The sequence below is a fragment of the Rhopilema esculentum genome, chromosome 3 (assembly GCF_057945365.1).
Source record: "Rhopilema esculentum isolate cy_ngs chromosome 3, ASM5794536v1, whole genome shotgun sequence".
Lineage (NCBI taxonomy): Eukaryota > Metazoa > Cnidaria > Scyphozoa > Rhizostomeae > Rhizostomatidae > Rhopilema > Rhopilema esculentum.
In genome coordinates, this window is record NC_142817.1 from 6438803 (window position 1) to 6451159 (window position 12357).

Sequence of the window (12357 nt, forward strand, 5' to 3'; positions counted from 1 at the left end):
ATATTTTGGGAAGAATCCTACCAGGTCATTTGGCCTCTCCCATTCGCTTACAGTTATAAAGTGTTAGAGAAGGCTTTTCAGTAAATTTTGATACCTATCGCTCATCGCTTTCCCCACAAGATTTATAAATAGGTATGCGATCGATTCTAGCTGATGCAGAGATAAGATAATCCACAGAAACCTTATTTAACACTACGATGCACAAAAGCTGGTAGCGGGCTCATCTTTGATCTGCAAAGTATTTTAAGAGTGCCGGAGTTGGGTGAAGTGGGGAGGAGAACATCGGTATTTGGTTATTAGTTGTCAGGGTCTATATTTAGCTAGAATTACCTGTACTATGCCTACTTTTCCAATAAATTTCCTCTTAAGCTGATAACTAATAAAATGATCATCTACATGTTGGGAACATGCACTCAATAGTTAAGTAATTGCTGATTTTGTAAGTAAGCTAATGATATTCGTAATTGGTAGCTTGTCTAGGACGCGTAGTTAGAGTAGATTGCTTGCTACTCTATTGTTAGCTACGCGTCGCACGTTTTATCACGCGTCGCACGTTTTATCACGCGTCGCGTAGAGTTATATCAGTTGTATGTTTCGCAGTAAACAAGTCGCTAGACTCTCAATCACAATACTACATTTGTCGTACATTTACGTACCCAAAAAAATCAACAAGCAAGAGGTGTTGAAGGTAACAGTTCTGGAAGTCAAGAACAGATTTGTAATCAAAGTTCCATTTGCTACAAACGATTTTTACGTGTTGTATACGTGTCACTGTGGTGCCTGATGGTCACATTAAGCGTGAATTTCGCAGTTGCAACTTGGAACCGCCCTGTTCTATACATCAAAGTGTGTACAGCTCTGCCTATATGTCATCGAACACTGGATGATAAAGAAAAGTTTTGATAAACATCTTTTTGGATGAATATAGGGGGCAGTAAATCACCAATTGTGGCAAAGTCTCTTTATCTTAGTCTCAGACCAGACAATTAAAACTATGAAACGGGTAGAGCAACTGCATTTTTTCGCAAACACAGACATCATATGCCATAAAAACATTACCAGATTTAAGGAAACATCCACATAAGAGAACCAGATTTGATGCAGCACTCCACAAACTAAGCTGATGAAATGCTTGCTTCCGACACAACTTAAAATAAACTTCTTATTAAGAACTACCGTGATACGAGAATTTGCCAACAGAAGGTGAAGGAGACATGGTAACAACATAGCTTTGCTCCTCGTTATAACCAGGAAGGTTATAATCAGCGGCTGGAGACCACAAAATTGGAAGCTATTGATGGAAAATCAATACAGCAAAAGAAAATGAGCAGAGAATATCGAAAAAAGGGAAAGGAAAGGAGATACTGTAGTTTAAAATATTGGCTGCTGATGATGCACAAATTCGGTATAAAGCTGATGCTTGGTAAAAGGGCTCCATTTTATTGATGGTGTACCTATCTACTCAGAAAAAAGGGTCAGACCAAACTGTAGGGTATAGGCAAAGTTGAGGGGACTGCTCTTTGAGCTAGCGACGCGCCCAACGGTACTGCTTATACAGATTTACTTGACTTTAAAGATGGACAATAACACGAAGTACGATAATAATGTAAAAGTGTGACTGCATTTCACGTCTGTATGGCCCTTTCCAAAAGAAAAGCCTTTGGTTTTCTCGGATTATATTGATCCCCTCATGGTATTCATATGTATAATACTTCAAACAGATACATGGCTGTATTCACGGTATTCAAGAGCAAAAGAATAAGTGGATAAAGGTAGGGCTTAAAATTGGATTATACTCACTGTTTAAATCAGTTTTAAATGAACACTTCACTGGAAACACCAGCTCAGTGCTCAAATCTCGATTGGCTAGAAGTGTACCCAGTCAAGTGGAGTCTACTCCTAACGAGCCAATGGCTACGCCGGAAATTGCAAACAAACTTTCATTTCTGGCAAGGTCTAAGATTTTTTACATTTTCAGTGGCAGTCATTTGTTCGTTGGCAAATGTAATCATGACCAACACTTTCAACTCATTTGGATTTCGAGCCTAAGCTGAAAGAATAAGTATGTCTTGACCCAGAGATATTGAAATTTTTAAAAGAAATTCAAGAGCGGGATGTTTGATACCAGATATTGAATTAAAAAAAATTGAGGTTTGAGATTTTATCTTAACAGAGGTGTGAGAAAAATAGACGCAATCCTGAACACATCAGTCGAGACGCCCTTTCACTTCTGGCTGGCAAGGATTGGCTTGGACTTGCCTCGCTCCCCCTCCCCCGTTCAAAAGAATCACACATTTTTTATACCAGAGAAATCAACAATTCTTGCAGGGAAAAGAGGTGAAGAATTACAAAAGGATTGTAGGCATATATCAAATTAGAGCACTTGACACTATACACAAAATCCCACGATGGGCACCAATGTTTATGTTCGCGGCACTACGCTCAGGTCTGCTCATCTCAACAATACACGTGTGCCATTTTTTGGACTGAAAAAGCAAAATTCAAAACAGGTTGATTCAAGCTTTATTTTGCTTTTGAGGATATATCAATCTCTGAAACAATCAATTTAAAACAGGATTATATGCGCGTGCGCGTTGTTTAATGTCTCGTTGTCACAGTCAAAACATACTATCTATAGCAAGATATGACAGATAGCAGCACCGCGTCGTTTCAATGCCGCCTTTATTCAGAGATACGTTATTTGAAGACATTGCGGTGGCTGTATTCTGATTCAAATGTTAAAGCTGGGTCATGTTTTGGGTTTATCACGTTCCTGGACATTAACGCGGCAAACCGACATTCAGTCGCAGGTCTCTCAAAAGGCTAATTGATGGTTTACAACATAATAACATGACCTATTCTTCTTGTCTGCTATACTGCTATTAAATATTTGCTTAAGATTTGCACGATGGCTGGTAAAGGGTTACGAGATGCCGTAGGGTAACATTGTGTTTTGAGACCTTTTTCAGAGAAAACTGATAATGCTTTATCCTAAAAAATCTAAGAGTGTCAAAGTTAAAGATTTGTGGACCCACTTTAATATGCCCATGAATATTTTAACCATAGAAATAGATTCTATCAAAGAAGATTTTTTCGCAGTATGCAGAAGCCCTTACAGCCTTGCAACTTTAAGTCATGTTTCTTTGTTCACTATTCGACAACATACAAGATAAATGAGACAATGATATGATGCAGCTTACGTCAGTAGAAAACCACTTGCTCTTTTCTTTTATGTTGCATACAAATATGGCCCATAAGGCCATTCATCTTAAAGCGTTCACTGTGATAAAGTCATTTTACAAGCTGCTTTTTGAATCGAACGTTAAGAGCTTAGAAAAAATCGGATCAATCTTTATACGAAAGAAAGCAGACATATTGACTTGCTTTCTAGAAAGTACTCTAAAAAGACCATGCTGTATATTTTTGCTATTTTTTGAGATATTTGCTTAAGACATGTTTCTTTAAAGAGAGATCCGTTAAATGGGACTAATTCACGCTGCAAGCTAGATAGCCCGATTTAAGAAAAATATATGCTTATCTCCTTGCCTTTGTCAATGCATTTTTCAGCGAGCTTGATACCTTTAGCTTTTCTGCAGTGGAAACTTTTAGACTGACACCAAAACCTGACGATGAAAAAGACCTCAGGATGAGTTCTTTCAATGGTCTCGAGCAACAAGCACCATCGTTTATGAAACCTTAGAAGCTCGTCTGGTATTAAGTAATCACTTGTCTTTCATTGCAGCCAAATCTGAGTGTATTGAGATGGCATCAGACATGTTCTTTAGTTTCAATGCTATGATGCCTACAGCCATGGAACACCTATCTCAAATGACCATCACATTTGCTTGGTACGCCGTTTACGCTAAGCTGGCTTAACAAGACTGTGAAATATAAACGACTCGTTTCTATTATTGTCTGAATGGTATGGTTCAGGTCATCTTCAAGAACTCATACAGAAACCCAGTTTCTGCAACAGTGTACATATGCAAGATATATTTTATAAACTTGACCTTACTAAACACATTCTTCACTTCTCTTGGTCAGAGATCAATATTCCAGCACCTATCATTTTTCTTAACCCAAACATGATCATAACCTTGGCTTTTTGACGTATCTCCTCTAAAACTTCTTTAACGTTCAAGCGGAGGGAGGGGGTCTTATAATATAACCCCTCATCTTTTCTCCTAGTAGCATAAACGTCAAGGAATGCATAAATTTGAACAAAAAACTGTCTTGCCTTTATTTTCCAGAACCTCACAGATCCAGAAAATCTGCTTTTAGATAACATAAATTTACTTAATCCGGGAGAGGCACTTACCGAATGTTGTTGAATCGTACACTTCAGAAGTGTAGATCAGTAGGTTGTACACGTGTAGAATTGCTCCTGCAAAGCAAAAATGAACAACAGGTCTGATTTCCTGGTACTTTATTTTAGAATGTAGCAAATAAATGTTTTCATGAAGGTAATACGAGACACACCTACTGCTGATCACAGCCTAATTAAAAGCCTCTTATCTAAAAAGGCTTTCCAGCTTTTGCTTTGCATGATTTTAATACAAGACGATGTAAGAACGCTCTCTATCCACAATATCATTATGCGAATTCCGAGACAGAGAGAAATGATTTTAAGTCAATATCACTGTTAAATCAGTACATATTACCCGGAGGTCTTGAAGCAAACCAGTAAGCTACTTAGGAAATGAAATCACTGTTTAAGCTAACAAAAACTAAAAGGGCTTATTTACTGCTAATTAACCGCAAAATCTGATTAATTGGTTACAAGAACTGGAATCCTTCGAATTTGCAAGATTGGCTAGCGAAGTCCGTATCTTATCCTAGGCGCAAAGGCAATCGACACGTTTTCAGTGACAGAGCGAAAAATCTAAATCCTTCGTAAGAATCTGCGAGATAGACGGATTTGTGGCTGTCAAAATTAACGCAGTATGTTTTTTCAGAAAAGAAGAGAAACCATGAACCGAAAGATGGTGGTTGTTTAATAGTTGAAAGTGATGAGAGGGGCAGTCGAAAGCTTTAGTAACCCATTCCTTGCCATTTGTGATAAGGAGAGATTTCAAGGATTAATTCTGTTTGCATTATGATGGAAAGCGTACGTCAAGAGTTTTGCACTTTGAGCTCTTCGCCAAACCTTTTCAACCCTTGTTTCAGAGACAACGAGCAAAAAATTGTGTAAAAAAATAATTTCTTATGATCATTGCCATGTACCTTAAAACTACCCAACAACTGACAGCTCCATTTAACGGACACTGACTCTGGTAACACTGACATCCGCTGTATGAAACATTCAATTGTATTGTAGGACACACAGTTAGAACCTTCCGAAACATCGAGAGCCGATCAAGCATTAAAGAAAGAACTAAAAATAGTATCGATTTTACAGCTGTAAGACATTTGGAAAAACAAGACAGAAAATCAGACCTCTGGCCCTTCTAAAATGAAACGATGATCTTATTAAGCCATTTAAGGTGGGCTAAATAGCCTCCGGAAAAACTAGCTCTGTATCAAATAACAAAAACAGTAGTGGAAGCCAACGCTACGACAAATGCAGGGTGAAGCTACACATCACAAAATATTTTCGATACTTGCAAGTTTGAATGACTGCAATTTACAAGACAGAAAATGTAAAAAGAACCTCTGTATCCTTATTGTTCTAGAAATTGAGAATTAATAACAAAGGAGCACAATCCAATTCATAGAACTCACTGCATCAAGGCATGAAGTAAAACATGATTATCATTATCATTTACAACTTATCGTTACCCTTTCGATTATGGTTTTGCTCCTTAATTCAAGTTAGCACATCTGGGGTAAGTGTGCTCTAGTTAATAACATGAATACCTTAGCAAAATAGATATACTGTAGATCTAAGAACCATTAAACGCTTGAGATGAAAACTGAATGATATATATTTTGCTGAACAATAAAAACCAGGGCGGGACGCAGGGCTAATGTCCCCCTCACAGGTTCTATCATCAAAATCAACGTGCTTTTGCATCAGCCCTTTCCTTAATTGTTCAACGCTACCCCAGTTCGAAAGGTGTCCCGAGATACCTGTAATAGTAGGAGAGTGTAAGGGGCGCAAGTGGTTGTTGTTTTTAAATAATTTTTAGAGAAGAGAGATGAATAGAGTATGAGTATTGCTGAAAGACGATGTCAAAGGCGAGCTTTTCAATGAAATACAAAGCTTGTTGTAACAAACACAGATTTACATAACCCGGTAGACGAATAGCACAGGAAAAGATATTTCAAATATCATAGCAATCTTTCCTGATCTAATATAGCATATATTGTTTTGTCCAAACAATGCAGCTTCTTCATCAATCCAGTTAAGCATTTGCCACACGAAATTGGTCGTGGTATGGCATGAGTTGAAAGGGTCGTGGCTTGCAGCTCACTATAACATTATCGAGGAAATGCCGGACAGCAAATTATTGCATTTATAACGCTTAAGCTAATCACGATGAGATTATTGCCAAGATGCATACATGGAGGGTGTCTTGAAAAATCTTGCATTAGAAAAAATCTGGTGTATGAATGGTAGCACAATATATTCATTTCAAAAACAGTAATCTCAGTCTTGACATTCCCGCTTACCCTGAACCGTTTGCTTATTTTTCTAGGGATAATCTAAAAAATCGATTCCTGGCCAAGTTGACTAGAAAACTTATATTATACTTCATTCAATTACTGACAGTCGTATTTTGAGGGTTGTGACTTTATAAGACACACAAAAGACGCGAGGTTGCCTCAAAACTGCACTATCGCAAAATCTGTGGAGCGGCATATCTAATCTCGAGGTGGATTGTGACTATCAGTAAAGAGGAAATGATGATGTAATATGTAATGTCTTTTTAGCATTCAAGTTGTTGTATCATTAAAGTTAGTTGATAAATCAGGGATGGAAAAAGATAGGCTTTCTAGTTACGCCAAATAATTGACACATCCTTTTATTTTTCGAGGGAAAAACCATGCATCTTGATATTCAATAATTTAAGAGCAACACTCTTAGGCAACGAGTTTTGGCTTAACCAGGCAACTTTTTTTGCTAAATGTAAAAAGCAAAAAGAACCCATTGCTGAAAAACTGTTAGCAAATAACTCAAAATGGTCGTCTACAAATATTGTCCGTTAGCAATGAGAAAGGATCAGCCACTTTCTTACGCAAACACTCTTTTAGGATTGGAACAGAATGCTATAGATCCCCAGAAGGAATGTGAAGAAGACGCCTGTACAAAACTAACATTAGAAACATCCTACATCATCCCTAATGTATTTGCGCTCATAATCCAAACACGACAAAACAGTACCACGCATGTTACAAAAATACCTCTATTATCGCACAATGTATTATCAACTGTACACCAAGACACGCGTTTCTTCCGCACATGGCTCCGCGTTCGAGCAATCAGACGGCTTTGCTTGGCAATCAAAGAGCCTTGTACTAAATCCGCGCTTCCGGACCAATCGCAAAGCCTCGTGAATAGAGTGTTAGTTCCCTATAATAGATATTTTACCCAGAAAAGCAGCTGTCCAAGACACACTGAAGTGACAAAAAAAGAAAGACAGAAACAAGGAAAAATATATATTAACTACATAGCGGTAGGGTGAATTCCGTGAAAATTGCGCATAATAGTTTAGCCTTTTCCCTATAGACGGTATTCATTTCAAGGAAACATGGTCGTCAAAATAAGAGTTTTAACCCTATACAGTCGACTCTACTTGTACCGGTTACAGGCACATAGAAATTAGACTCAAATCTGCAAAATCGTTCAGTTAAGCTCCGATCGGAGTCAGACTTAATTTAAAATTACAACTTCCAGCCAACCTTTGGGGACTGAAAACATCGAACACGAATAAAAGACTATAACCTAAATCGATTGTAAATTACTTCAGCTCAAAGAGTAAAAGAGAGCTGACAGAAAAAGGGCAAAAACGACACCCTTACGCGGTGCACTCTGCTTATCTACTCTTTGTGTGTTTACCGCTTACCCCAAATTGACTCCCATTAAAATCTGTTATTTAAACGCAAACTGAACAATGATGTCACTGAATGTAGCTACATTGAAAAACGTTGGTTCCTGGACCAAAAGGAGCACTCGTTCCACAAAAGGTCTCACCTGTCACTTTTAATGCACCATGTAGTGCGACTTTAATCGGGGTTTATTTTTACTTAATAATCATCGCAAAGGCAGAGTAAATTTGAGGAATGTTTAAAAACATGGATAGTTGGTTAAATTTCTTCAAGCGTCATCCAGGGTTTAATCCAGTAATTGAACACAGATCCGTTGGAATTATCAAAATCACAGAAGGAAATATCAAGCTTACAAGTGAAATTAAACCCTTTCGAGGTGTAGATCCTGCAACTATTAAATCACCTGCAGCTTTTATGTTTCCTTGGGAACCCAAAAAAATGTTTATTGAAATGGTACGATAAGCATTCATAAGAGAACAACTGCAGTTGACGAGGTTCTAATGAAGATCAATTTCCTTTGAGAATAAGAACGATGAGGAATATTTAGACACGTAGGTGACATACGGTTTTGATAACTTTGTAAGACAATTTTTACAAAAGCCACATCAGTTTCTCACTTTAATAAAGTAACTGTTCTATCTTTATGGCCTACATGTTGTTTGAAACATATTTGATTATATTGGGAAAATAACAATAACATCTAATTAAGTTGATCTGATCACACTTTGCAATAAGTTTTCATGGAAACATGAACTAACCAGGTGTTCTCTGAGCTACCATTCTAAAAGCACGTTGTCAAAGAAACTTTAAGGTATTACATTAACATAAAAAATATCGGAAAAAAACAGAGCCATCACACATATAAGCCAGAAATGGACCAAAGATTGCATGTACCAAGGGAAGGATTTGTAAACATTGATGTGGACTGGTCTTCGCATTTGCTAGCCAAGATCGATTTTCCAACGTGGTCAAATCCATTAAAAGAATCGTGAAGATAGGGGATACATAATATGGTGGTAGCGTATCAAGAGAAAGAGGAGTGGTCCCAAAAGTGTTCACCGTTTTTCTACTCTTTTTTTGACGCTTACATCACCACTATGAACATTGGAAAATATTTAGACTTCGCTTCTTCAAGTACAGCCAGTTATGGCCTCCGGGATGGGTAGTAAAGTACAGACACGGTTAGGGTGGGCTCATGAGTCGGCGTAGATCAGTGGTTTTCTACATGGAAACTGAAGCGAATAATTTGCGCAAGAGAAAGTTTCTATCTAGACATACATAGACTGTAGAGACATGCATTGTTTAACCAGCATTAAACCATGGTATCTTGAGTTTCAAAGACTGGATATTGAAAGTATTTCTGCTTCGCAGTGTCAAGGCTTCTGGAGGTGCCAAAAAGAGTACCCGCAAATGTGAGCTACATCCAAATGCAAACATGGTTAACAATTACGCTGGAAACATTATCGAATTAATCTTAAGCTTTATGACGGACAATCCGTCAAGCAAATAAGCATTCATATTTAACCGTGTTTGTTATAGTAAGTTACAGAAAGGAAAGAGCTATGAACGATATCAATCCTCGATTCCTCTGAACACAAGTCTTACAATTATTAATAAGAAGACACGTATGGTAGAGTCATGAGCTCAGAATCTGGAAGCTTCTATATTCAAGACAGTCTTCTATATACGATGCTTTGCTACCGATAGATTCATAAAATGATTTCGAAGTAATTCGTGGTCCCGAAGAGCAAAATCATGCTGTTGATGGAATGGGTTAACTTTCAATTGAGGGGCAGGGCAATGGTTGCGATTTAAAGGCCTGTATCGAGACGTTCCCTCGCAGTAGAAGGCTCTTCTCCTCAACAAAACTGACACTTTTCTTGAAGACTTTATAAAATGTGTCGATGAAACTCAATCGTCACTCTCCAATTTTTAACTAAGGACGGGGATATTTTATCAGCAGTGGTAGTTATTTTATCTCTATAAATCAATCAAATAGGCGATTTCAGCCACAAGCTAACAATTTTGTCCACCAACTGAAGACCTTACCGACCAACTCACGAGCTACATTGATATGTATTGGATATCATGAATATAATACTTTGGTATAAGTTCTATCTGACTTTTAGGGTGAGAAGTTTTTCTCTGCCAAATCAATACGAAATGATGACTGGCAACATGTTGAAAACGAATTGCGCGCTCACAGCTTCATCCTATACGTAACAGTTCAGAATATGAGGGCTACGACAAACATTAAACGCCGCTTTAAAACTTAGATAAGGCATTTTTGACGCTTGGACACTATTTGTGTCCTTTAATTCTTTGCAGATTTTCCTAAATCCATCCATCAAAACATCAACTCTTTAGGCGAAGTAAGAACACAGTGATTTTTTGTAAATTACTGTCTAGTATAAAGGCTTTTTGAAATTTGGTTTGCACTAAAGTCTTTGAAAAATGCACAATAAAGCAGAAAGTTTACCTGAAGATATTGTAAAAAATTTCCTTTTCAAGGAATAATCGTAAAACTTACTCTTATGAAAACATTATTTGCTGGCTAACTTCCGTTTTAGGGTGAGAAAAGATAAAAAGTTCTTCAATTCCTCAAAATTCACAATAAAGCCTAAGAAAAAATTCGAAAATCATACAACAAAAGGCATCTTATATGCAAAAGGAATATGATAAAACTAATTTTATATTTCACAAAATCAGCGCTGCAATAAAACAAATTTTTAAATTTTTGCACAAGTAAAAAAACAGTTCCATAAAAGATACTATGAAAAATCTTTCATGTAGAATTATGTTATTGGAGAGGAGCAATGAATTGCTAGGTACCAACCTCCTTTTTAGGCTTTCTTGTCAGAACTTCTTTATCGTCCAGTTGCGAGTATCAGCATTTTCAATGGTTTAACTGTAAGAGAGAGAAATCTATTAATGCCAAGTCCTGGTTATGTCGTTAGACAGAATGCTACAAATCAGTCGCACTGCGCAGCTCCAAGACGTCCAAAGCTAGATTCATTGAGAAACAAAGGAAAGAGTGCGAAAGCAACTTGAACTTACAAGGGAGACGTTAGACCAATCAAGATTGTCTTTGGTTCAAATTTGTCGTATGATGTAATCCAATCCGATTAGCTATTTAACCTGAAGATTTTTTGGTGCTGTAAAAGTTGATTAGTGGCTTAAGAATGAAACTTCTAAGTGGGAGACTCTATAAGAATTCGAAGAAGCACCTGTACATGAAAATAAGCCAATAAAAATGGCTCCAGCTGGGCCTAAGAAATCAAGGGTATTGTTGTAAAGAAAATTACGAAATTGAAGATAATCCATTGCATTTTGCATCAAAGTGAGAAGAAATAAGCAGTCAAGCGATTTATCTTCATTACAAATTAAGACTCAACCACACAGGTGGATTTTCGATACGCAAATAAGCTAATAATTTCTCCTGAAGCTTGAATCAAAATTTCAGGGTTACTAACGGTGTCTCCTGGGTTTAGTTTGATGAAGTTTTTTCTTGCATTGTCTGTGAAGATTACATGGCAGGTGACAGAACAAGGTCATCTGTCAATATACGTCATTCCCATGGAGAATCATTATTTTGATGCATTAAACATGGCAAAATGTTTCTAAGAACCAAAACAAATTAATTTAGACATTTTCATATCCTATAGTCTATTATACCAAGAATATTCAAAAATATGATTACATTTCCAGATAGGTTCAGAAACTGTAAACTGACAGATATTCAGGACAAAATTTCAGAAATTAAGACTATTTGCACGAGCAGTAAGACAATTTCAATGTCTGAAAAATGTAGCTGCTTATCTTGATCCTACTAGATTGTTTAATTTTGTCTCTTAGATGCAAACTAAACAAATTTTTCTGACAAAAGATGGTGCCTCTCTTTGCAAGATAATCTAAAATGAAAACTTGTCAGTTTTAATTGTGTCTATAACAGAAATTAAGATACGTTAATCACTTAAAGAAAGAAAAATAATTCTTCCAAGGTTTATTATTGAGTACAGGGAACTTTAAACGTTATCGTATGTTATCTGTTCCACTTTTCATTTCGATCAACAGTTCAGTTTTGTCTTGAAGAGAGATGCCTTTTGGCAAATTGATTGAAACTCCAGAAAATTCTACTCAAACACCTGGACAAGTGACCAAATATACCAAATATATGAGCAGCTTTGCAATCTCCTTCGTTCCAGAATATATACTTTAAAGATTTTAATTGACACTCGATTCCCTTTGCATAGTAAGCGCCGAACAATTTGCCAAAACAAAATATTGGCTCCACAGTGTAGAAGAGACTTACACCTGTCTAGAGAAAATAAAGCCTCTTTTGTATTTTAGCCTTTCGTTTGCTCTGGT

At 37.0% G+C, this 12357-nt stretch overlaps 1 protein-coding gene across 6 annotated transcripts in view; it reads right to left on the bottom strand.

Moving 5' to 3' along the window:
- Positions 1 to 12357, bottom strand: part of LOC135692412 (uncharacterized) — an 81769-nt gene that overhangs the window by 42608 nt on the left and 26804 nt on the right. For 4 of the 6 annotated variants that reach the window (XM_065210515.2, XM_065210510.2, XM_065210514.2 and 1 more), the window contains 2 exons: positions 10826 to 10897; positions 4319 to 4384 (listed from right to left, as the gene is read on the bottom strand). The gene's annotated coding sequence lies outside the window, so the exon portion shown is untranslated. The remainder of the gene's footprint in view (positions 1 to 4318; positions 4385 to 10825; positions 10898 to 12357) is intronic. The other 2 variants (XM_065210517.2, XM_065210516.2) reach the window with 1 other exon arrangement.